The 27,247-nt window shown below is 36.1% G+C and overlaps 1 long non-coding RNA gene across 1 annotated transcript in view; it reads right to left on the bottom strand.

Annotated features, from left to right (window-relative positions):
* Positions 1 to 1,614: 1,614 nt before the first annotated feature.
* LOC138993213 (uncharacterized) overlaps positions 1,615 to 27,247 on the bottom strand; it is a 95,423-nt gene continuing 69,790 nt past the window's right edge. Inside the window, exon 3 of the long non-coding RNA XR_011468247.1 lies at positions 1,615 to 1,743. This is a non-coding gene — a long non-coding RNA (uncharacterized lncRNA). The remainder of the gene's footprint in view (positions 1,744 to 27,247) is intronic.

Raw genomic sequence — 27,247 nt, 5'->3', positions numbered from 1 at the left:
AATGCCTCTAAATATAGCTCATCTATTTGGAAGATGAAATACCAAAACACAGTTTCTAAAACTGTTTTTGGAGAGGAAAAGTCATTGAAACCAAATCACTTAAATTAGTCTTTAGGCATATGTGTAATTACCTCCTTCTCATCATTATTATCAAGACACTTCATTCATAACAAAAATGAGTACCCATTTACATTTCACCATATAATCAAAGCCAGTGACATGCTCTTTGGGAACTTATTAATGAAACAGAACAAAATGACAGGGACTGTATTAAGTCAACAAATACATTGGATTATTGAAGGTGAAGGATAAATAGACATCCTTTCCCTTTCTCAGTTGCAAACTTGAATGCGGTTTTATGAAATTATTCCAATATTTCTTGCTTCATTAAGGAGGAGTTTCTCATTTTGAAATCCTCTGAGAAGGTATCCTGACTTCAGTAAGTTCCCATTAGCTGCATTCCAGCATAATGCTAATGAAAGCAGATGGAACCTTTTCCCACCCTACCTCTTGCTCTAGCCAGATATCCATCTATGTGTCCTAATGTTCCAGATTGGCTGGGTCAAAGAGTGTGAAAAGATCAGGCATTCTGCAAAAAAGTTCACAGTATACTATACTAATATGAGTGAGCACTGTCATCTCATACATTGTAACATAGTCATTCCTAATTTTCAAATATTGTAGAGAAAATATTGGACTGAGTGTCATTAAACTGAGGTTCTGGTTCTAACTTTGTTTCTAGCCTTGAGGCTACCCTTGGAAGTCAGTTAGCCTCTCTTGGTCTTAGTTTCCCAACCAGCAAAATGAAGGACTTTTAGGCTATAGAGTTCTCTAAGATGCCTTCCAGATTTGAGATATTAACAAGGCCCACAAAATCTGTATTTGGTGACAGAAATAAATTGGAATAACTATAAATCTATTAAGTAAAATACCGAGCACTAAACAAGAGGGTCTGCGGTCATCTGTTAAGTGATATTTTGAAATTCTCTAAACTGCATGATCCTTTCTAAAAAATCAGAGCATCATACAATTTCCTTTATCCTATTAGCATCTATGAGTAAAATTACAAAACTGCTTATAATCCTTTGGAAATCATCTTTAGTGAGCATGCAAAATACAGCTTACTTATTAGAATGACTAAATACGTATTCTACACAAACATGCTAAGAGAATTACTACTTTGAAGGGGGGAAAAATCAAGTAAAAACACACTTTTCTTTTAGAGAAGCCAAAATGTTTCTGTCATCTATTTTTAAAATTAGGAATAGAGAATATTGCCTTGTGGTCAATAAATTTAATGACACAGATATTAGAGAAGAAATGAAAAAAAATGAAAATGAAGGAAAAGAAAAAGAAGAAAAGAAAAAAAATTCACAGAGATAGAGAAATTGGCAAGTTAAGAACAGGGAGACAAGAAAAACATCAGCAAACCTCTCACAGAAGTTAAATAGAAAGCCAAAAATAGACGGGCATTCAACAAATGAAACATGACTCATTCTAAGAGACGTTTTCATAGAGAAATAGCTTAATCAATGGCTTTTAATGAAACAGATTTCATAAATATATTAGTTTTAAGCAATGATGGGATGATAACCCTTCAGTACTTACCTCTGAGTCAACTGTGGAAGAATTCAGGAAGAATGCATCAGAGATTCCCCAGTGTTAGTTCAGTAAATTAAAATTAACTTTTTCAATGGGTATTCACTATTGTGAAATGATAGGAACTAGAAGTTGATGACTCCTCTAGAAAGAGAATGAGAAAAATTTAAGACAAAAAAAAACACACAACAAAGCAATTTTTAAAAAGTATTTTGTTCTCCAGGGGAAAAATAAATCAGTTATACATTTTCATGGAAGTGATTTATTTATAAGCCTTTTAAATAGTGTATAACACCTCTTAACATCAATTTCTCTTTATATTATTAATTCAAAATAGAATATTTCTGATACTAAGAAAGTTGCTCATTTTTAAGTATATATGACATAATTGTTTTATTTTTAATAGAAAATAGTGGCATAATTGTTATTTTTTTTTAAAAATCCCTACCAATTAGTGATATAGTAGATATGTATGAGTGAAATGCCATGATTAATCTAATATAATCTGGCCAACAAAGTTTGTGTTTATAGATAAAACAAGTGTCAAAATATTGATAACAACTGAATATGGGAGGTGGGTACATAAAGGTTCATTATATTTTCTATTTTTGATTCCATAACAAAAAATTAAAGCCTCTGTCCTTTAACTGAGTCAACCATGTATAAAACATTCACTTGTTCAGATGAAGTAGTTCAAATGAATAGACGACCTCAGTTTCAGGGCATAGTGAAAGACTCTTAGGGAATTTTTGTTACAGAAATGTCTTTGGTTCCTACTTTTATTTTTTTTTACAATGACTTCTACAACTTTATTTTTCAACATCATCTGAGTTTTATTTTCAGAACAGCTTAACTGTGTTTTTATAAATTTCCACTTCAGAAACACAGGAAGTCTTAAGAAATGGATGAGAACCAGGTTCTTAGGGTACAGTTTTCCATTGTGTTTTATTTTACCTAAGTCCCAAATTCTAAAAGCAGAAGTGGAGGTATCTTTATGCCTTGAATAAAGATGTCTCAATCGTTCCATGAGAGGCCTGGAGAAAGAGTTGCATTTAGAAGCTTGCATTGGCTATCACCTGAGACTGGTGTCCTAGAAGTGTAGTGTACTTGTCTCCTGGAGGAGAATGCTTGCCTCTTACTCACAAGCTGCTTTATTTGCAAGGTCAAGTCTCAGAGGAGACCGCCTGTCTACCCAGCGGCAGAATGTACTACTATATGTGAATATTGCATCTGTTTCCAGGACAACTGAAATATAACTGATAAACTACACAACATAATCAGATTAAATTTGACTTAGAAAAACTATATAGGGCTATTATAAAATGTATGCTAACACATCTTTTTACCATACCTTCCTCTATTTTAAATGACCGCTTATGAAGTAGAATTTTCATAGAAACTATTCTAATAGTTTCTGGTGGTAGAAAGATTATTGCTGAATAAATCCTTAAAACGGTATAAAAGAACTGCACTTGAAAGCAGATAGATGAGTGGCTTAAATACGTATATGCTAAGCATATATGTATAAGGTAATGATATAGTTATGAAAAACTATGAGTCCCAGAAATCTGGCCCAAATGTGCTTGAACATAATAAAAATCAATTTATTTCTGTTTTAAAACATGATTTACTGTTTCAAAGATTTGTGTCTACTATCTTGTTGTTGAACTTACATCAAAATAAACTTAACAATAGCTATCACTTATTCAGCATTTATTCATAATAACACCAGTCATAAGTATGGAGAAGTAATAATCAACACTCTTGGCAGAGAACATTATTTGGTTGAAATGGAGATACACTTGTGTTTCTGAATTGTGACTATCATAGCTGGGAAGCTATTGGTTGTTTGGAGAAACTGAAAAATTGTGGGCCTGGCCAGTGTGGTTCAGTGGTGGAGTGTTGACTATAAACCAGAAGGTCATGGCTTGATTCCCCATCAGGGCACATGCACATATTGGGGTCTTGTTCCCCAGTGGGGGGTATGGGGGAGTGCAGGAGGCAGCCGATCAGTGATTCTCTCTCATCATTGATGTTTCTATAACTCCCTCACCCTTCCTCTCTGAAATCAATAAAAAAAAATTTTTTTAAAAAGAAAAATTGTGGAATAATAATTCTTTAGGTGGGATACATTTAGCAAAACTTTATTTGGGGGGTCAAGGGTGAGAATTAAGGTCATTTAATAGCAACAATAATTTTAAAAAATTCCCGAGCAAAAATAATCAATAGTAATATATACTAAGGGAAAACAGCAATAATTGAAAAAGCACTTGAACAATTTTGGATTTTCATTATCTAAAGAACTTTGTTTTCATTTAGGGATTTTTAAAAACAATCTTCTAAGTTTCACAGAGCAAGAGAACAACTTATGGAGGACATGTCCCACGGAAATTTTGAACAGTTTATTTTGCCATCTTTTAAGTCAAAGGAGGACTGGAAGGTCTGCTTTCCCATTTGTTGCTCTGACGGTTTAAAGGAAGGGGAAGGTTATTTGGGAGAAAGCTGAAACAAAGTTCCAATGTTCTAAACTCTGTCTTTGGAAATGATTCATAGCTTCTAAAGTAGGACCTGCTAATAGTCTATGTGCAGATGTATGGAATGTTCAACAACCTAGAAATGGTGACAGTCTAGTCTCTGTTCTGACATTAGCTGGCTGTGGATCTCAAACATTTCTGGCCCATGGTTTTCTCATCTGTCAGGTATCAGTATAGGGTGCCAAATAATCTATAATATTCCTTTCAACTCTAATTAGAATCAAACTGTATGGTATAATGTTTCTGGCTGACTCAACCCCTATCCAGAATTTCTTTCTCCCTAATCATTTTCCAGTATTGGTCCTGGGGCAACCACATGTCTCATTCTAACCAATTAGCTGTTACTGACTGAGAGTCCAGGAAAGCTTTAAAATGATAGATTGGGCTGAACTGTGCCTTTGGAACTTTTGAATCTATTCCATCTTGCCTGCAAAAAATGCAATGCCTAGAGGTGCAGCAGCCATCTTGTGACCATGAGGTAACAAGCTAAACAATAAGAACAGCAGAAGAAGAGAGATGGAAAAAATATATATACCTGATGGTTTCCTTGAGGATATATGCTAACCTTACACTGCCTATTCCTGGATTTTTTGCTACATGAGAAAAATAAACCCATGATTTAAGCCACTGTGGTATGATTTACCATTATCTGCAGTAGAATTTATGCCTAAACTAGAGGCCCGGTGCATGAAATTCGTGCACGGGTAGGGTCCCTAGGCCTGGCCAGCAATCAGGGTCGATTGGGGCCTTTCGGCTGCCGGCCCAGGCCTTCCTTCATTGCGTGCTGCCCCCTGGTGGTCAGTGTACATTATAGTGAGCCATCGAACTACTGGTCGAACTCCTGAGGGGACACTTTGCATATTAGCCTTATATATAGAGAGAGAATAATTCTGCCTAATACAACAAATAAAACTAAAGTGTTCTAAGTGAAGAAAGTTCCTTGTGAGGGATATAAAGATGAATATCATGATTGCTTCTCTCAAGAAACTTCTAATTAAATAGAAGGCAAAAACCAAGCACTAAAAGGGCCACAATACCAGGTAGGATGGATTAAGAAGACATACAATACCGATGACATTTTAAGCAGAATAAAGTCTTGATTTCAGGGAAAAATATAGGGAAATCAGGCATAATAGAGCCTTAAGTAAATAAATATATGTATGTATCCTTAGAAGTTTTTGCTGCCTTCTAATAATTACATTATTAATAATTAAATTGTTAATGTAGAATTAATAATTGGACATTAACTTATGATCACTTGCTTAATTATGCTGCTTGCTCTAGAGATTACGCTCATCATCTCACTAAGATGTTATATTGTTTTATCTTGATAATCAAACTAAAACTTTAGCAATATTATCATTTTTATGAAAAATCCATTAAGAGAATTCCATATTTTTTGGAATGAAAATGATTATAACCCATATAATCAGCTTCTGGCTTAGGTAATTGCTCCTAGTTCTTTAATAATTTTCTGTTTGAAAAAATATGTATAAAACTCAATGCTTATCCTCATTCTTCTTTTTTAAAATTTATTTTTAATTGATTTCAGAAAGGAAAGCAAAGAGAGAGAAAGAAACTTCAATAATGAGAATCATTGGTTGACTGCCTGTTGCATGCCCCTTACTGGGGATTGACCCTGCAACCCAGTTCTGCCCTGACTGGGAATCAAACCATGACCTCCTGGCTCATAGATAGATACTCAACCACTTAGCCATGCCAGCCGAGCCTATCCTCCCTCTCTTTATATAATTTTTCTACTGTTCCTGCTGCTATCCTTACTCTACCCTGCTGTCCAAATCTTTTCTCAGACTGTAATCTGATGATTCAATATAGATGAGATAGCAAATAAAATGGCTTAATATCCTACCAGCTTCCTTTGTGTTTGCATTTTTATAACATCCAATCCAGTGATGATAAATCCTAATCTTATTTCAGGAAAGCTTTAAAAAACACAAACTGTGGATGTCAAGATGGCTGCTGAGTAGGTGGAAGCTACACTCACCTGCTCTTGGTGCCAAACCAGATTTATAGCTAAATTATAAATCAATCAACCTGAATGACCTACTGAAGGCTAGCTGAACTGAAATATTTTTTTTAAACTAAAATATTATAACCAAAGATTAACAAAAGAAGCTAAAGAGAGACTGGTAAGAAGGGTGGTGACGCAGAAAGGTTTGGCCACTGCACCCACCTTTGGTGGCTAAGAAGCCTGGAGGGTTATCTTGGCTGCAAAACTCCCTCTCCCAGGAGCATGTGGTCTCAACCCCATCCAGGAATCCCCAACCCAGAGCAACAGAGACTGGAATAGCATCTGGCAGTGAAAATCGGTGGGGATTCAGCCCACCTGGGAGAGAACAGATTCTATTAGAGTCCCAGATGCCACCTTTCCAGGGGGGAAGTACTATTATTACAGCACCAGCCTGGGGAGTGCACTTCCTAGTCCTCCAACTACTGGCAACACCACTCTGCCATGCTCGGGTTCTGCTCGCTGCACCCAGCAGGGACTATTGGGACGCTATTTTTCTGGAGAAGTTCTTGGTGGAAACTCAAACAGTGATTAAATTGTGCAGTTTTGGAAAGGGGACCATTCTTCCCCACTTAGAGCACATAGCTGGCTCCCCGTACCTCCACTTGTTGAATCACTTGGCCTCCCATACCACTACCTGTGTCTCCACCCTGCTAAGTTCATTCCCACAGGGGGATCAGAGTGCCTCACAGAGCTGGGATTTTCAGAATTCATCTCCTGGGGAGGCCTTTGTCCCAGAATCAGACAGGTGGGTGCTGGGTTGTGTGGCTATATCATGGAGATGGGAGGGTCATTCCTATACGCCTTGTGAGATCAGCCAGATAAAGACACTACAAAGAAAGAAAATTATAGGCCAATATCCCTGGTGAACATAGATTCTCAGACTCTCTGCAGATTTTTGGTTTATTCTTTTTCTCTCCCAGATGTTTGGTTCATTCTACTCTTTCTGTGGCCCAGCTCTCTCTACATCCCCAGCTATGACGGAAAATACTATGGAAACCCAAGGTCACTATATACATGTACTCATATATACATATATTTGTGTACCTGAAGCTATATCATCTAGAGGGCTGCCCTTATGTGAACAAAAAGTTCCCTCTGGTGGGACACAGCCTCACAGGCACATCACTACTCAGAGTTCTCTAGTTCCCAGATCCTCTGTATAAAAGACAGATCCAGGCTAAGAAGTGTTTTTGTTATAAGGACATAGCCTCTGGAGAGAGAAGCTATTGGCCCAGCGTGGTCAGGAGCCCATCCCTGATCTACACACCTAAGTTCCAAAAAGCAGGCTAATATGGCAGAAGCACAGTTCCAGATGACTCGCCCCTGCATGGGGAAGGGGATACTTCTTTTAAAAGGGGGTCATTCATGAGTTGGAAAGTTAACTGACAAGGTCAACTTGATCTCTCAAAGAGAAAACTTTTGAATATGGGAGATAAGTTTAACATTCAAAAGTCTCTCGTAATCCTTCTGTCAGTGGAACAAGCACGTATGAAAAAGAAGAGGTCATCTCTGACTGGTGTGCTCTAGGAACATCATGGAAATGGATAGAAGTTTTATAGAAAATGTAGGGAAAGAGGCCAAACAGATAGGCAGAGGGATTATAGGGAACAAAGGCATGGAAGTGAGAATGGCAACTATATCAGACTGATTGGACCACAGGATTTAAAATGTAGAATGAGATAAAGTTGAAACCAGACTGTGGAGATATTTGAAAGTCAGGCTAAAGATATTCCTTTTAGAAAATGTAAGGCTTCTGGACAAGGGAAATATATAATTAGACTAATGTTTCAGGAAAATTGATTTCTTTCAAAGTGTCTAGTAATAATTAAAGAGGAGAAGATTTGAAAATAGATGAATAGATCAAATAAGAGGCAAGACATATCTAATCTAGGCTAATGGTGGTAAGAATAAAATATAAAGACAGAACACTGAGAACCTTGGGGATTCCAGGCAGCATGCCTGGGGCAAGGAGAGAGAAATTTGAATTAGGTAGCATATTTAGTGTTATGTCCACATAGAGTATGGTAAAGCCAGTCCTTTCTAACAAGCTGTTTCTTAAAGCACTCACTCTATTATATTAATTTATTTCACTTTATTCATTCCATCTTTCACTCACTCAACAAATATTTAATGAGCACCTGATTTAATCAGACATTATAGGAGGAGGTGGTTCAGATACAATGAATAAGACTGGTTTCTTCTAATGAGGATATAGGCATGAAAACAATGAATGAGAAGACACTGTGAAAAGTGCCACATTACCTCATAGGGCTGCTGGGAAGATTAAATGAGATCACGTCTGTAAAATGCTTAGTTAGGCACAGTGCCTGGTACCTAGTAAGCGCTCAATAAATAGTAACTATTATTCCATATAAAAATCCCGTGAGAGCTAAAAGAAGGAGTGATGAACTGTTTTAGGATATTGAGGACAGCTTCGGAGGGGAAGTGAGATCATTAAATAGGCAAAGACCAAGATGGGCATTATAGATGGAAGGACCCACATTAAGAAAAAGTGGTGTGTTCTGAAAAGATGGGTAAGTGTGGTTGATATTGACTCTATATTATAGAGTGTGGGAGGTTTATTTAGGAGTGGCAGGTAGGTTGGGCCTAGATTTGAAATAGATTTCAATGGCCAGCAAAGTTTAGACTATCTATTAGGAAATCAGAAGCAATGATTGGATTTCAAACAGAGAAGGGATGAGCAGATTTCTTATTAAAAAGATCACTCTGGGAACAGTTTGAAAGATGGCCTAGGGTTGGGAGGTTAGAAATAGGTCAGAGAAAAAAAAATCGTGAGTTTATTTATGTTGTCCAGGCAAGTCATGTGAGGTAAGAGCATGAATCAGATTGTTCCAGTGGGATGAAGCAGCAGAAAAATGATGGTATATTGGAAAAACCCTGTTGTTTTTCATCCTACACAGGGAAAAATCAGTTCTTCTCTGTGTGTCTCCTTTACTACTCACACAGAACACTTCATGTCAACACTTCTGGTCACCAGATATATGGCGGGTTTTCCCCAAACCAAGCAATTCTCTATGACACCAGCCTGGTGTCCTATAATTTATCTCAATTCTAACACTATCTACCTGCAGATAGTGTCAGATCCCACAGGTTAAGGGCTCAGTTCCATAAAACTGTTCTCATCCCACTTAAAAAAAAAGCCTCTATTGTTGAAAGCATTATATGTCCTTTTTCTCCCATTGAACCTTACAGCCTCCCCACCAGGCCTTCACCACACTATTGTTTGTGTCCATGGGTTATGCCTATATGCATACAAGTTCTTTGGTTGATCTCTTCCCAGCCACCCATCTACCCCCACCTCACCCCACTTTTGATGCCAATCTCAAGTAATAGGTCCCTAGGTTACCCACAACTTCTGTCTGATTTGGCCGTAAGTAGGGGGTTCCTATGACTCCCTCCTCAAGTTCAATTAATTTGCTAGAGTGGCTTACAAAACTTACATTCACCAGTTTATTAAAAGATATAAAAAAGGATACAGCTGAACAGCAAGATGAAGAGATACATAGGGCAAGGTCTGGGAGGGTTCTGAACACAGGAGCTTCCTGTGGAGTTGGGGTGCATCACCCTTATGGAGTCAATGTGCTCACCACCCTGCAAGCTCTACTGGGGTTTTATGGAGGCTTCCTAACATAGGCATGATCAATTATTAGCTCCATTTCCAGGTCCTCTCTCCTCCTTGGAGGATGGGGTGTGGACTGAAAATTCTAAGCTTCCAATCATGATTTGGTCTTCTGGTGATCTGCTCATTCAGGAGCCCACCCAGAGTCATTTTAATAGAACAAAGGATGCTCTTAGTGCTCTTACCATTGAGGAATTTACAAGGGTTTTTATTTGCCTTTGACCCCCTCCCTGATATAGGGGTTCAAAGGCAAATATTAGAACAAGAGATGCTCTAAATGTTATCATTTACAAAAAGACAAGGATTTCAGAAGCTCTGTTCCAGAAACTGGGGGCAGAGACCAATATATATTTTCTATTATCTCAAAGATGATGATCATTTTTTAAAAAACTTTTACAAGTTATTTTTACAACTTATTTATAATTTTTACAAGTTATTTTTTCACTCCTTTTATGTGAAAACTCATCTTTATAATAAAAACCACCAAGAACTGTAAAATGTATTTCATTTAAAAATAAACCAGATAAATTATATTTTATTTGCTACAATTTTAGTCTTTTTAAGTTAAGCTTTTTTTTTTTTTTAAGATAATTGACTTTACACATATTAGAAATAATACAGAGGCCAGCCGGTGTTGCTCAGTGGTTGAGCGTTGACCCATGAACCAGGAGGTCACTGGTTCAATTCCGTGTCAGGGCATATGCCAGGGTTGCAGGCTGTATCCCCAGTGGGGGCGTGGAGAGGGCAGCCAATCAGTGATGTTTCCCTCTCATTAATATTTCTATCTCTCTATTCCTCTCCCTTCTAAAAATCAATAATATTAGTAATAAAGAAACAGTACAGATAAATCCCTTGTATCTTTTTTCAGTTCCTCCCAGTGGTAACATCTTGCAAAACCACAGTGTAATATAACAACCAGGATACTGACACTGATAGGATGTAAGGTCTATTTCTGGGTTCTCTATTCTTTCCATTGTCCTATCCATCTTTTTTTCTATTAATACTGCACTGTTTTTATTACTATAGCTATATAATGGGCCCTAACATTGAGAAATGTGATTCCTCATACCTTCTTCCTTTTAAAGATTGTTTTAGGTATTCTAGGGCCTCATTTTAGTGTCTTTTATAATACTTTATTTCTTTGAAAAAATTAGAAATCCAGGTATTCTATATATGGTAAAACTTATTAACTTGAGTATTATGTTAATTATTAATGTCTCATTCATCAAAATTCTGAGTAAGAATTTATTCTACTTTTAGTCCTTACTTTAAGCTAAAGTTACCATATAATAAATTACAAAAGCAAGTTATGGAAACTTCTCTGTGCACATCTAAAAACCATCTATTTCTATCTATCTGGCTGCGCCACGAATATTTCATTTCTAACAATTCCAAGATATTCATTCTTTAAAATAATTTTAAATGCTAGAAGTTTTACTATGTTAAAGCAATGAGGTATTCTGAAAATGTTCTATTTTATCAACCTTTAGCCATATTTACCTACCTATAACCTTTATAAAGCAATAAATAACTGCAAGCACAGAACATGAACAAATCCCCAAACCAGCCTGTTGAAATGCAATTTCGTCTTTAAAGCATCTGCTGTGCCATTTACCTTTGGAGGAAAAAGGAGAAAAAGACAAACAAAAGCTTCAGCAAATTGATGCTCCAGATATTAAATGTTCTTAAAGGTGGAGGATATATTTTTGGTCATGAGAATGTATATTCTCACCAGTGTGCAAACAACTTGGGAACCACTGTCCTAGGTGATTTATACAAATTATCACATTTAATTTTACAACTACTCTCTGAGTTGTGTTTTCATTCCTTATAAAAAAGAGAAAACGAAGGCTCGCATTGAGTTAATGAGCATCATCCAGCAATTTCCATGCAAAAGATTAAAACCCAGGTCGGTCTGACTTCAAAATCCCTGCTTTTAACTATTTCGCTTTTTTATTGAAGCAAAGTTATTAGAGAAATCTAAATTTAATTAAAAATTGTAAACAAACATCAGAAGTTGTATTACAAATATCTGAGCCAGAGTTATAAATAAAGAAATAGAAAAATTGGGAACATTTTGTTGCCATTTGTGAAGGAGTCTACTATAACCTATTAATACAATCTTACAAAATCAATAAGAATTATTGATCAAAGTTTCACCATCAGATATCAGGGAATTAACTTTAGTAGATTATACACTGGAGCCAAATATGTGCTTTATTTCCTCGCCGGCCCCCTCCCCCTCCCCCCCCCCCTCCCCCGGCGCCCAGTCTTGGCAGTAGTCAAACAAAGTCCAAACCATTAGTAAGAGCTTTTACCTAATGTTTTCCTGAGAATAATTCCCAGATGTGCTGTATGTACAATGGCCAAGATAATCTGATGACTACTTTGAGGAACAATACACTGCTATAAAATGCATTCTTGTGGGCATGTAATTTTTTCTCTACACCTAATTTAGGACTTAGATGGATCAATATCACAGCTCTAGTGGAAACACTACAACAGGTTTTGTATCTAAGGAGCAGATGGCTCTGGACATCAACATTAGCTATTGCTCTTCCAGTCTTATAAACAAGTTACAAGAACTGAGCAAAAATGACACTTCTGCATACATGATGACATAATTATGGGTGTAGACTTAATCTTAGAGAAGAATCCCAAAAGAGTTTATGTCAGTACAAATTGTAAAGACACTGCCATAGGGGTATTTTTAGGATTTCTTTACTCCCACAGTAATTGCAGACAACAATGTCATTTGACAATAATTCTATTTGTGAGAACTTTGTGCTTGACTAGTAGGCAACTTGGTTCTTCACTCCTAACTGGCACTTTGAGGCTAAGGACTCTCCAGACTTCACCAACTGAAACAAAAGTGGTCTGTATTCAGTGTAATATAGTGATGTAAACCAAAAAATGAATAATACTTTGACATTCTGAAAAGTGTTTTCTCACCAGATAGCTCCAATACTATTAGAAGTTATTTTCCAGTAGGCAATAAAGTACTGCAACAAAGTTAATTATTTTAATTTGAGATTTTTTCTGCCTTTCAAAAAGAAAACAGTTTTATTTTCCTTTTATAGTTAAATAAATATTGTCAGCTATACAGACTAGTGTAATGAAGAAAGAAATCATCTAAAATCTCACTATGCAGTCAGAACCTCTAGGTATGTAGGTTTCCTACCCTCCCTTCTTTCCTATTACCCATTTATTTCTCTTTTTGTCTATAAACAACACAATAAATACACATGGCTGGAAAAATAAAATATAGAATGGTTGTAAATGTAAAGCAAAATTCCCTCCTCCATTTTTTTCCATCCCTAAATCAGTTTTTTAGAGGTTAAATGTCTATGCTTTTCTGTTATTCTTTTTGATTTATCAACTTTGGATCTGTTGATTCCCAGCTACAAAGGGAAGAATTTTGTCCACTCATGTTACTTTCTACTTGTTTTTCCTTCTTACCAATTTTAAAAATAATCATATTATTACTTTGATTTCTATTGGTTACTGACTTTAAATATTATACTGAAATTGCTATTGTCTGTTCCATCAACTGTCAAGTCTATCTCTTCACTTTTCATGTTAGTAAGATGATACTAACATCACTATTTAAACTTTACCTCTCCTGCCCATTTTTATTATTTTTAAATCTTTATTGTTGAAAGTATTATATATATCCCATTGACCCCATATAGCTCACCCCTGCCCCCTTTCCCAAGCTTCCGCCACTGTATTGTCTGTGTCTATGGGTTATGCATATATGAATTCAAATTCTTTGGTTGAGCACTTCCCACCCACTCACCTACCCCCACCTTTCCTCTGAGAGTCAACCATCTGATCTATGCTTCTATGTCTCTGGATCTATTTTGTTCAAAAGTTTATTTTGTTCATTAGGTTCCACATATGAGTGAGATCATGTGATACTTGTCTTTCTCTGTCTGGCTTATTCACTTAATCTAATGCTCTCCAGGTCCCTCCTGTCTCAAAGCAAAGAGATCCTTCTTTTTTATTGCTGCATAGTATTCCATGGTGTAAACGTACCACAGCTTTTTTATCCATTCATCTACTGATGGACACTTGATCCTGCCCATTCTTAAAGTTTCAACTTCTGTACTTTTGTAGTGCCAAGATTTATAATATTTATATTTTGTTGTTCACGGGCTTGAAATAAAAACATCTGGGTCAAAACATATTTTGCTTCCATAAAAGCTATGTATTGCAATTCCACTAGATCTCTAGCGAATATGTGACTTGCCTTTCTCATTTTTTAAAGGGGCTTTTGATGAACAAGAGTCTCTAATTTTGATGAAGTCCATTGTATCATTTTTTCTTTTATGATTATTGTTTTTACATACCAAGAACTCTTTGCCTACTGCATGATAGCAAAGATATATAGTTTCAGCTTTTATTTTTAGGTTTTCACTTTACCTTAGGTTAAAGTTTTTATATGTTGTGATGTAAAGGTCAGAATACATAGATATTCAGTTCCAACACCATTTGTTGAAAATATTTTCTTTTCCTCATTGAATTTCTGACATCTCAGTTAATTGGCTGAATATTATAGCAAGGTATATTTCTAAATTCTCTATTCTGTTCAATCCACCTATTTGCCTTTTTTTTTATGCCAACACACTGTCTTAATAACTGTGGTTTTATAATAAGTCTTTGCAATAAGTCTTAAAATTAGGCAGTCTAACTTGTTTTCTTTTTCAAGATTATTTTGGCTATTCTAGGTGCTTTATGTATTTCCATATAAAATTTCATATTAGACTGTCAATTTCCACCAAAGAGTAAAAGTATTCTGAGTTGGAAGTATATTGTGTCTTTTTTTTTAAATTTAAAGTCTATTTTGTTTAAAGTATTACATATGTATCCCTTTTCCTCCATTGACCTCTCCCTGGCTGTTCCCATCCCCCAGCACATGAGTATATTGATGCTACAGGTCACTTTCAGGTGGAATGACATTTTTACAATATTGTCTTGCAACAATGTGCATGGTACATTTCTATATTTCTTTATGTCTTTCTTTCTGCAGGTTTGTGGTTTTCAAAGTAGAGATCTTTAATATCTTTTCTTAAATTTATTTTTAGGTAATTAATATTTTTGACAGGTATTTATTTTTAAATGTAATTTTTCCAATTGTTTGTTGAAACAATATAAAAATAGTGATTTTATATCCTATAACCTGACTGAATTCACTTATTGGAGCTAACAGATTTTTGGAAAATCAGATAGATTCATGTTGTTTGTGAATAAAGGCAGTTTCATTTCTGCTTTTCCAATCTTTATTCACCATTACCCAATTCTTTATATGTTATATCCATCTTTTCTTGCAGACTTTTAAACATATTTATCAGTTATTTTAAAGTCTTTCTATGCCAACTCTAACACCTAGTTCCTTTGTTAGTCTCTTTCTATTGACTATAAGTCACATTTTCCCATTTCTAGTAATTTTTTATTGTTATGCTGTTGGTAATTCATTGCAGAGTCTCTGGATCTTCTGAAACTGTTGAGTTTTGTTTTAGCAGACAGTTAAATTACAGACATTACTTTCAACTTGGGGAAGCCTGGTTTTTTTCTTTGTTAGGGTAGGTCCATGTTTTGGTGAGGTAGTCTTTATTCCTAACTTCATGGAAAGCCTAAGATATTTACCAAGCTCTTCTACCTTAGTTGGATTTTAACGCCAAAGTGTGTGTTACCTGTGGTGGGCAGCAGCTAACATATCTGTTTAGCTCTTGGAGCTCATTTTCTGCGAGGCTCCTTAGATTCTCACGGGCACCGTCACCAGTCAAGGCAGTCAACTAACATTTTGAGGGGAGTTTATATGCAGATTTTGGGGCTTCTTACTCAGTAGCCCCTTCCTTTTTGGGATGTTCTCCTAGGTTTTTAGCTGCTCGGGCAGTCCTAAACTCAGTTATCTAAATTCTTAGGCCAATAATACTGTGGCTTTCTTCTATCATCCCATGTTATACAGGCTGAAGTGTGGGGAGGGCTACTTATAGGGTTAAATAGATGTATAAGAAATTTGATGGAGATATATTCCTAATCTTCCCAAACTTTTTCCATTTTCCTCAACAAATTTCTTCCTTTCCAACTCTGACTAAATAATTTGCAAGTCTCCTTTCTGTTATTGTCATAATTACACCATGATTTAAATGTTTTCATTTATATTCATAATAACCAAAAATTGGATTTCTTTTACAACTGGTGTTATGAAAATAGAATGGGATTGAGGATTAAGAGACCCAGGTTTTACCACTGCTTTCCCACCAATCAGCTGTGTCATATTAGGCTTAGGGAATCACTAAACCATATGTTCTTCAATTTACTGTTTGAACAAAAGTTAAGAATAGACTAAATAGTGTCCAAAGACAATTCTAATTACATATTACATACATACATACATACATACATACATTATTTCAGGTTCTGAGTTTCAAAAAAAACACTACTCTAAAAAATTTATTGATAAAGGTTTTTATATCTTATTAATCAATATATCATGTCACCAAATATAAGCAACAACTCTGATAAGATAATTGCTAGAATGTAAAAACATTAATTGTATTTTACCACTGGATTTTTTTAGACTAGAGCAGGTAAAATTATCATCCTTTTCAAATGATAAAGGTGAATGGTGTTTGATAGCTTCTTAAACTGATTATTTATTTGGTATCCTTAAATCACGATATAAAGCAGGAAATGTTTCATTTTAATGGGAACGGTTTAATCATTAAGGCTTTGAAAGATATGCCATAAAAGCCAAGTGCTGTCCTTAGTCAGAAGCTCTATTATAAACATCTATAAACCTATTTTTACAAATTGCTTGACTTCAAAGGAAAATCATAAGACCTTCACAAAATGTGCAAGCCTGAAGAGTTTTGCTTCTAAATACTAACTGTCCTTTCTATGTATAACCAAAAAAAAATAACAGGACTCACATGTTTTGTTTGACATTTCACTGAATTAAATTCAATTCAACCCAATTTGCAAAGAAATATGTGAGCATGAAAACTCAAAAATTAATACTGAACAATGATTCTAGGAACTCTGCAGATGATTAAATATGACCTCACTTTTTCCCTATCTTTTCAATCTACTTCATTAGAAACTGTTGATAGTAACAATACACTGTTAGCTAGATAGTCCCTGTGTCTGGGACTATAGCCCTCCCTCTCTACACGCAGATGTAGACAATTTCAGAGTCTATATTTTCATTCTTTAAACCACTTACATCATTGTTTGAAAGCCACTGCCTTCTTGCTCTTCATCAAAGAAGAGAATAATATCAAAGTTATTACTATGAGGAATTTTAAGCTAGCTGCCTAGCCATTTCTTTTTCTAATCTTTAATTTATTTTTATTTAAAAACTAGAGGCCCAATGCATGAAAATCGTGCAAAAGTAGGCCTCACTTTCCCTGGCTGCCGGCGCCGGCTTCCCTCTGGCAGCCGTGATCTGGGCTTCCCTGCGGCCGCCGGCAGGCACCCGGGACCTGGGCTTCATCCAGAAGGCTGTCCGGAAGGATGTCCAGAAGGACGTCTGGTCTAATTAGCATATTACACTTTTATTATTATAGATTTTTATCCAAGATATGCATGCACAGACTTAACTTAAAGAGGTAAATAATTCTATAAAGCAACACCTGCCCTTTCCTTTATGCATTCTCTATTACCTAATTCCCAGAAGCAAGCATTATGTTTTTTTCCTATATGAAATTTTGCTGAAAATTTCTGAATTACATGGTTTTATTGCTACATCTTGATTTTTAAATTTTAGTTATTATCTCATGTCAACTCTCTCCAGATGAGGATTTAGCATTTGTTTTTGTTTGAAACCATTCACCCTATTGTATCCAACTCTCATCTCTATCTCCCACCTATTTCCTTATACTCTCTTCCTCCCAATGTAGTTACAATCATGTTTAGTTAGATCAGCATTCAATGTTTGCATTCTTATAACTAGGTAAACAACATTTCCTGCTGAGCCACATAATACACTTAGATTAATTTTACTTTCTTTTTATTAGAGTTCATTGTCTTATTTTTTCCTTTGATTAGTGATTTTATACATAATATTTTGGTATATATAAAAATCACATTATAATATATAATCAAATATATAATTTAATTTCAACCACTTTTAGTTGTTCATATCCCTCTAAATATATTCAAACATATTGAGTCGCGTGGTTTTTTTCTGAGCAGGATGCAAAGGTGGTTTATTTCACAGGTTCTTGTCCAGGTGGATTCGAAGAATGAAGCCACAGACAAAAGGTGGTATATGAAAAGGTGGAAATTTATTGGAAACAAGTACAGACTCCCACGTAGGGAGGGGGTCTCAAAGGGGGTAGCCCACTAAGCTCCTTTTCCTAAGGTTTATAAAGGCTGCAGTTCTTTGTTTCTTGGTGCTGCCTTCCAATTGGTAGAATATTAACTTCAAAGCTTAAAACCCACATGGTGCCCCCCTCATTCTCTCCCCCTTCAGTGGTAGAATTCTCTATCTCCTATGAAAATCTGTTTTCCTCTTTCTCCCATTTGTCAGCATTTCTCTATTCTCTGTGAAAGTTTGTTTCCTCGTTCTCCCCATACCCTGTTGCTTATCCCATCTTCTGTGAATGGAGGTCTTTTTCCCCCTTATTCTGTAGTACCTTTTGTTCTCTGTGAATATATGCCTTTTGGCAGCTTCAAGCCCCCAACCAACTATACCTCCTCCCCCATGGACCCACTAATTCCTAAAGCTCCCTAAACCTGCCTATTTTACCCCTAAAAACTCTTTCCAATATTAAGTATTCTACCAATTTCATCTTTTTAAAATAAATCCGTGGACAAAGGGGGCCACATGCTGACCTGACAAGCGCAGGGGAGGCCTGCAAACTCAGAGACCTAAAGTAACCACAAAGGATGGTTTTGAATCCAAAAGCCATTAACTCACTTCTGACTCTACATAAATTATTCAATTCCATACAATAAAGATGATCATTACAATTTCAGGGTGATTTTGAAAATTTTAGACAATGTCAAAACCAAGACTGGATCAATGAGCCTAAGTTGATGCTTTTTCCCTCATGCTTCACTTTGTTAGCCTAGCAGTGGTTCTCAACCTTCCTAATGCCTCAACCCTTTAATACAGTTCCTCATGTTGTGGTGACCCCCAACCATAAAATTATTTTCGTTGCTACTTCATAACTGTAATTTTGCTAGTTATGAATAGTAATGTAAATATCTGATATGCAGGATGTATTTTCATTGTTCGCGACCCACAGGTTGAGAACCGCTGGAAGGAGAACCTCTTAAGTCAGAAACACTAAGACCTATTGGCACAAATGAAATGTTCTAACAAAATGCCTCAGTTCTCTTCCTCATCTCATGTTCATAAGGTGTTTTAAAATGTATAATTCCCACATTGGCCTGGTACTTCAGATGTATCTGCAGTAGGCATTGGAAGTGGAAACTGAGAGATAAATACCATTGTAATGATGACTTAAAAAGATTGATGATGCAGCAACTAATAGGAAATGAAAACGACCTGTGGGGGGAGGGGGGGGAGCTTGCAATAATATTTATACTCTCCATGTTTGGTAATGGTAAAAACCAAAATGATAAAATAAAATATAGTCTTCCTTTGGTATTATGCATCTTTTGGGGGGGGGGGGAGGGGTGAATTTGTTTCTTAAGGCTAGGCAATTACTAGTAAGTGAACATTTCCTGGAAACAGGAATCAAGGTAATGTCCAACTTCACAACTCAAAAATGTTTATTAATTTGGCCAGTTTTCCCATTCCCAAACCTAGACTTCCCCTTCTACTATAATCAAGTATTTACTGCTGTCATTTGTGTCCCACACTTCTACTCTGTCTCCTAGACCAATGCACACCTTATAAATTCTGAACTAGTATTTACCAATTACCTAATATATTCCAGGAACTGTTAGACATCTGTGGCATAAAAAAATGAGCAAGATAGGCTGCTGGCCCATCCAAGGATGTGCTAGTGGCCCTTGGTGGTAGTGGAGCCCGTGCTGTGTGTATGGGGGTGGGGAGGGGCGGTGGGCAGCACAATGGTATAAAAGGTGCTAGTTTCTCCTTTCACAGTTGGCCTCTCTCCCCAGCCTGAACATGGATTGGGAGACTCAATATTGGAGAGTCAGTATTCTCCTGAAAAACAGAAACTGTAGGATGTGTATTTTAGAGAGAGGTTGTGGGCACTGGAAAGTCTGAAATCCACAGGGGAGTTAGGCAGACTGGAAATTCCAGCAAGTGGCCATGTTGCCTTTGAAGTCAGAAGACAATCTAAGAGAATTCCTTCCTCCTCATGGATTTTTCTTCTTCATTTCCTTTATCGGTTCAGTCTTCTCTTAATTATTCATTAGATTGTTTCTCGAATGTGTATGTACTGTCATCTCCCTAGTGCAAGTTCTCATAACCTCATATCTGGAAATCATCCCAACTGGCCTTGCTTTGTCAAGTTTTTCCAATACCAATCCATTCTAAAACAGTGACTTTTGTTAAAACACTGATGTAATCATGTCACTGCCCTGCTCAGAATCTTTGGCCAACTTTCTGTTGCCTCCTGAATAAAATCTGAGCTATTAACTGAGACATTAAGGTTAATGTCTCTATTTTACTATTTATCTTGCTGGATAAACCTCACTATTAAAAAAATGTAGAGGTTATTTCCAACTCTACACCACTTTAAAAAAAAATTTTTTTTATTGATTTCAAAGAGGAAGGGAGAAGGAAAGATAGAAACATCAATGATGAGGGAGAATCATTGTCTGGCTGCCTCCTGCATGTTCCCCATTGGTGAATGAGCCCGCAACCCGAGCATGTGCCCTGACTAGAATTGAACCATGACCTCCTGGTTCATAGGTTGACGCTCAATCACTGAGCCATGCCAGCCGGGCTAGACCACTTATTGACCATCTATCTGCTTGCATCACTTCAGAAAGTATTTGATTTTTAATTTGATGGGTCACGAAATTAATTTTTTGGTGTTTAAATGAAATTCTTCTTTATCTTTCTGTATTTGCTTAAAGATCACATCTATATTATAGTTCTTTGTTTTCCTCTCCTAAGGAAGTATTGCTATTTGCAAGATAGTTTTATACTTTTAAATCAGCGAGTCATTGCTGATTTAAAAGTGACATATTATCTCAAACCTAATTTCTCAAAACAAGTTTTAATTGTTCATGATTCTGTGGGTCAGGAATGTAGGCAGGGAATGGCTAGATAGATTTTTATCTTTGACAAGAGTCATGGGTACTGGGAAGACTACGGGTCTAAAATGGTCTCACTCAGGCTTGTTCTCCCTCCTGGGAGCTGCTAGAGCCTTTCCCTTTTCCTGTTCCCTCCCCATATACCCCTCCCGCCCCCCAAAAATAGTAATAATAAAAAAAATAAAATGGTCTCACTCACATGGCTGGCAGTTACTGCTGGTTCTTGTCAGGAGATGTTCTTTACTTCTCTTAGAAAGTACATAATGTCTGCTTGTCTCACTTTCAGTGATGTTAGCAGTTATTAATGATTATTGCCTACATCATTTAAATTGTAGGGGTTGCAAAATAGTGATATTATAATTCCATCATTCATTTATTGTTTATTAGCTGGAAGTAAACCTTCTCAACATTATTTCCTTTCCCTAATGTATAGTTCATTTTCAAAATAATGATGATCAATGAAGTTTTTCTAAAAATCATTTTGAATTTATAAATTTAAATATGTTGGATTTGTATTAATCCATTGCAGTTAGTATCCTTATTGATATTTGAAGGCCCAAGTGAATAAGCCAAGTTGACATCTGAGCCTTTTAGATATGACCTTAGTAATCTTTGATAGTTTCCTTGCTTTCTGGTTGATATGATATTCAAGGCTCATCAGTACATGTAGTGTTACAGAGTTCCTTTTAGTGAGAAATGGTATTTAGAGATCACAATTTGTGTTTTAAGGGTGCTCACTGATACTGGGTTCATTGTTTTTAGAATTTTTTGTTAGACACAAAGTGTACATTTTCAAAAAGGTAATATGAGTTCATATTGACATTTCCACTTTAAATTTTGGACTAAAGAAATTTTCCTTAACCTCATATAACTTTCTCATCATTGATGTTTCTATCTCTCTCTCCCACTCCCTTCCTCTCTGAAATCAGTAAAAAATATGTATTTTTTAAAAAACAAAAACCATATTTCTAAGTAAAACCTCTTTGTCTTTTTCCCCCTCTAAAAACATAATTTTAACTAGAGAATGAGGAAAATTCAAGAATAAAAATATATATAATTGAGTTACATTCCAGGTACAAATTCTGATTACTCAAGTTGCCATATATTTACATCATTAAACAATGTCCCAAGCATTTAATGTTGGCATTCCCTTTTTAAAATCTGCCAGTGTCTTCTTTAAATACCAACATCATTGGAAACATTGACTTATCTTCTAATATTTGTTGGAATCACTTTTAGATTTTTGGGTCTATAGATACTTCTTGATTAGTTTTCTTTTTAAAAGAAAGTAAAATGTCTGAACAGTCCATCAAAACTACAAATAAATCTCAGTAAGAGCTCATTTAGTTTTGTATATTCAAACCCTTCCATGGTGTTCCTATATAAACTAAACGTATTTATAAACAATATAATTCTTCCTTCAACAAATTTTCAATGACACATTTATTCAAAATTTGTGTTAGCCAGCTTTTGTTGTAGTAATAACAAATCCCAATATCTCTGTTGGTTATAACATGTATTACTTGCTCAAGTTCATGAGGGTCGTGGCTCTGCTGGGTTTAGCTGAGTTTGGTTGAGCTAGACTTTGGCTCCACAAGTAATTTTTTATTCCATAGTTCAGGCTGAGGGAGTAAGCCAGCATCTTGGACATGCTGTTCTTATTACAGAAGAAAAATTAAAGAGAGTGGATGCCAAAACATGCAAAATATGCAAGCACACTTAAAACTTCTACTGAGATATTCTATTAGCCAAAGAAAGTAATATAACCTAGGCCAAAATCAGGGGACAGGAAAGTAGGCTGTGCTCAAAGAGAAGCATGACAAAACATATGGGTGGAAGGAATATTTGTGAAATAATGCAATTTACCACAGCCTACTCTCTTGTTCACAAACGTTCACTTCCCTTCTGTATCCTAAAGATACTCCAAAGTCTCAAGATCCTTGAAATTTAGGATCTTTTTAAAAAATGTCTTTTTATTTTTTTTAAAAAATATTTTTTTATTGATTTCAGAGAGAGAGGGAGAGAGAGATAGAAACATCAATGATGAGAGTCATTGATTGGCTGCCTCCTGCACACCCCACACTGGAGATCGAGCCCGCAACTCGGGCATATGCCCTGACTGTGAATCGAACCGAACCATAACCTCCTAGTTCATAGGTCGAAGCTCAACCACTGAGCCACTCCAGCTGAGTGAAATTTAAGCTCTTGAGTATACATCAATTGCAAATGTAGCTCGTCGTAAGCCTAAGTCTTATGAACTAAAAGACTAGTGATTTGCACCCACACACTCATTTAAAATCATGGAACTCACAATAAACACTCATTTAGAAACTGGATAACGGGAAGAACCCATTACTCACTGGTCTCCAGCAATTCTGAAATCCCACTAATCAACAGTTGAAAGGTTTACTCAATGGAGTTTAGGGAACTTTGCTTAATTAATCTTTAGTTTTGTTTTCTGGAGGTGACTTCATAGTCTATTGTTTTTCCTGACTCTTGACTTTACCTTCCAGGAGGTCCTTCCTCTTCCAAAATCATCTTTGGGAGAAATTGCCCTTTGGCTGCTAAGCAGCTTCCTCAGCCTGCCCATAGAAAGTTGAGGGCTTGAGGGTAGTTTTATTGTTCAAACAATCACAGCCTCTTTTAAATTCAGGCTGGTGGCAATTTTGGCGTGACAACTCTCAAAAACATTGTTGGTTTCTTTGCTTTCCTTGTTTCCATTAATGCCCCCTTTATTAATCAACTTTCATTGTCATGACAAACAATCTTCAAATTTCTGCAATTTACAACAACAAATAGTCATTTGTCACTCATATTATGGGGCTCTGCTGGTGTCTTTTGGGCACAGCTTCATTATGTGTCTTCTCTCTTTGAACCAAGACTGAGGCATAGCCACTATTTGAAACATGCTTTTCTGACTGTGGAAGGCAGGAAGAAGAGAAGGAGTATCAAACCATGCAAGTGCATTTAAAACTTTTGCCCAGATGTGCTATATGGCATATCTGCTCACACCCTACCGGTGAAAGCAAACCACATGGTCATGACAGTTAACCAAAGTTAATGGGTGAGAGGAGCAAATGTTAACCATAGGACAGTAAGGAAAAGAGTAACTATGTACAAATAAAATAAAATATAATACAACAAATAATTACTGAAAAGCAACTGTGTTCCTTCCAGCTGCTAAAGATACTATAAAGAAAACAGTGTCTCTGAACTCAGAACACTCAGTCCAGTCTCCACTCCTCTAAGTAAAGAGGCAACTGAAATGAGCAAAGCCTGCGGGCAAGAGAGAGCTTGAGGAACCAAAATATTTCAGTATGGCTGCAGTGCAGAGACTAACCTGATCAAATGCACAAAACAATGTTAGAAAATTTTATATTCATAAGATAAATAGTGGCTTTAGAGTCTTAAGTCCCTTTAAAACATCTCCTGATAGGAATACGGCTGCCCACGGAAAACTAAAAAAGAAGAGGAGGAAAACAAACACAGCCTGTGCCTTTCAGAGTTGGAATACTCCAGAGAGCGTGGGCATTTACACTTGACAGTCAGGGTGAAAGGCAGAATCGTTTTATTAAACTGTATTGTGGTTTGGCACTTATACCCTTCCAGCATGCTTTGTGGGAGGAATCCTCAGGGTTGAAAATTGAGTTGAATGCTGTTAATGTGGCAATTATTTTACTATTGAGGCAACCACTGGCAAGAGAAAAAATGCCTTGAGGTTTATAGTTTATATATCTGATCAGAAAATACAGTCGCTTCTGTCAATTAACTACATTAGCCAGACTTTTCTAAAAAAAAGAAATTGAAATACAATTTTACTCTATCACTTTTCAAGGGTGTGGCTTTGAGTTTGCTCTGGCAGGTGTGCACAAATCTGAAGAACATGCCAATTTTGTCTCTTAGCACAGTGTACTGCCCTGTGGAAGAGTCTAGCTAGCACATTTGCATCACGGGCAGGCCCCACTGTCCTTTTGAAATGGACAGCTGGGAATTGTTAACATGCTGATGACAAGCATAAAAAAAATAATAACACTTCTGGCTCAGTTTGTATTCAATGCATGTGTATTCTAACAGGAGGAATCTTTTAAGTGTCAGCCATAAACTGCTTTCAAAACAGGACTTGATAAAAATGTCTTTTCAGAGTAAGCGGGGATACAGAATTTTTAAATATTCACCTGTGTTTAAGACACTATTCTCACTCCCCTTAACCACTTCTATGAGGTGCCTATCTCTATAAGGACCAGACATAAAAAGAGAAGTTATAGTCAGTAAAAGCAAAAATCTAGACAGAATCATCAGGAGCGATCAAATGTTGAGACAATATTAATGCACTACATGTGATCTTTTTATCATCAAAATCATTGGACATATGATGATACATTTGCACCTCAACCCCATCACTGATTGTCACATTGTTATTGACTCTGCATCTCTGAACTTTGTCATAGGCAAAAATACTGAAAAGGCAAAGTATGCCTTTGGTGTCTTTCTCTCACCCAGGATTTCATTGCTTTTGCTAAAAGTACCTCTTATTCTTTACCCTAGTATCAATAGTTACCATTTATTGGTTGCTCACTCAGCTTCTGGACACTGTGCTAGTCAATGTGTGTACATTACATAAGAATAGTATGTAGCTCAGCCAGTGTGGCGTGTAGGAGGCAGTTGATCAATGATTTTCATCACTGATGTTTCTATTTCTCTCTCCCTTCCTCTCTGAAATCAATAAAAATATATTTTTTTAAAAAAGGAAAAAAAGTAAGTTACATTCTTTGTCTGTATTTCCCTCCCTTAAAAAAAAAGTAGGTAAACATGTTTCCCTCATCTTACAGATGAGAATGCTGAGACACCTCAAACATTAAATAATTTTCTCAAACACGTAACGCTAGTAAAATGGTAGGAAGCAAAACTCAAACCAGATCTTTTCGACTGTAAGAAAATTCATAGTTCTGACCACTCCACAACACTGCTGTCTGCTCTTGGATTTGTTTCTCACACACTGCAAGGCATGGTTAAGAGGGAAGTAAACTATTTAATGCTAAGGTGTGAATGACTATAACCCATACCCCTTTAATCCCTCCCCACCACACACATACCTTTTCTCTTCTTTTTCACTTTGAAAAATGAATTTGTTCATTCAAATGAATCTCCAATTGGATTGATTTTGTGCAAGTTGACAAAAGGAAATAAAACACTTTAGACAAACGGTTAGAAGTATCTGGAAATAGGAAAAAGGAGTGGGAGTCATTCAGTTGTCATTTGAATCATTCCATAGAGTTAGTAATGGAATCTCTTGGCTGATGTGTTCTTTTAGAGCAGGTATACTATCACTGACCCTTATATCAAGTCAGCCTTGCTCATAGCCTCCCTCAAAAAGGTTTAATATAATTTAAAGCTTTAACTAAAAAGAAAAGACTAAAGAAAACTAGTAAGGTATAGTAATAATTTAATATTTGAATGCAGATTTTTATTTCCCTGTTTAAGCACACAAAATGTTGGTAATAGAGGCTAGTAAATTGGCCCAATTTACATTAATTTAAAGTCTCTGGTACCAATGCAAATCTTCTTCTTGTCCTCATTCATAATTTATTTACCAAGTAAATAATTTAATTACCAGAATTATCCTTTGGTTTTTAGCTATATCTTAGGTGAATTCTTTTTCTGTATACTTCCCCACCTCCATTTACTTATAAAGTTAATTTATCTTTCCTCTGGATTCCGAAAGCACATATTATCTCTCTATATATACTAGCTCTTACACATGACATTGTATTTTTTTTACATGTTGTGCTTTTATTACTTTAAAAATATCTTAGAGTATATGTGGACTTATAAATGTTTAATTAGAGCATCTAACAGTGTCTGGCACTGATTAATTGCTGAATAAATAAACATATAGTTTCTATACCTTTATTTTATACTTAAAAATTGCCATCCCCAGCAGTCAATATAACCTAAAATATGAGTCTGCAAAAATTAAATTTTTATCTATATGAAACAGATTCAATTCATTTCTCTTTCTTCTATTTGCTCACTTACTCATGCTTTCTCTTGTACTCACGCTCTTTTGCTTTTGCCTTTTTGATTTTTGCTCCTTCTCTCTCTCTGACTCTACCTGCCTCTCATCTCTATTTGTCTCTGTTTAGCTTCATTCTGCAACAGGCTTCTTATTGTGGCAGGGAAGATGGCCACTGGTACCAGGTTCAATTTTTTCAAGCTTAGCCACTTTAGCAG

This window comes from Myotis yumanensis, unplaced genomic scaffold (genome assembly GCF_028538775.1).
Source record: "Myotis yumanensis isolate MYYU_CA2020_CCGP unplaced genomic scaffold, mMyoYum1.0.hap1 SCAF_15, whole genome shotgun sequence".
Lineage (NCBI taxonomy): Eukaryota > Metazoa > Chordata > Mammalia > Chiroptera > Vespertilionidae > Myotis > Myotis yumanensis.
The sequence above is the reverse complement of the archived record's forward strand: the minus strand, read 5'-3'. Positions and strand labels throughout refer to the sequence as shown.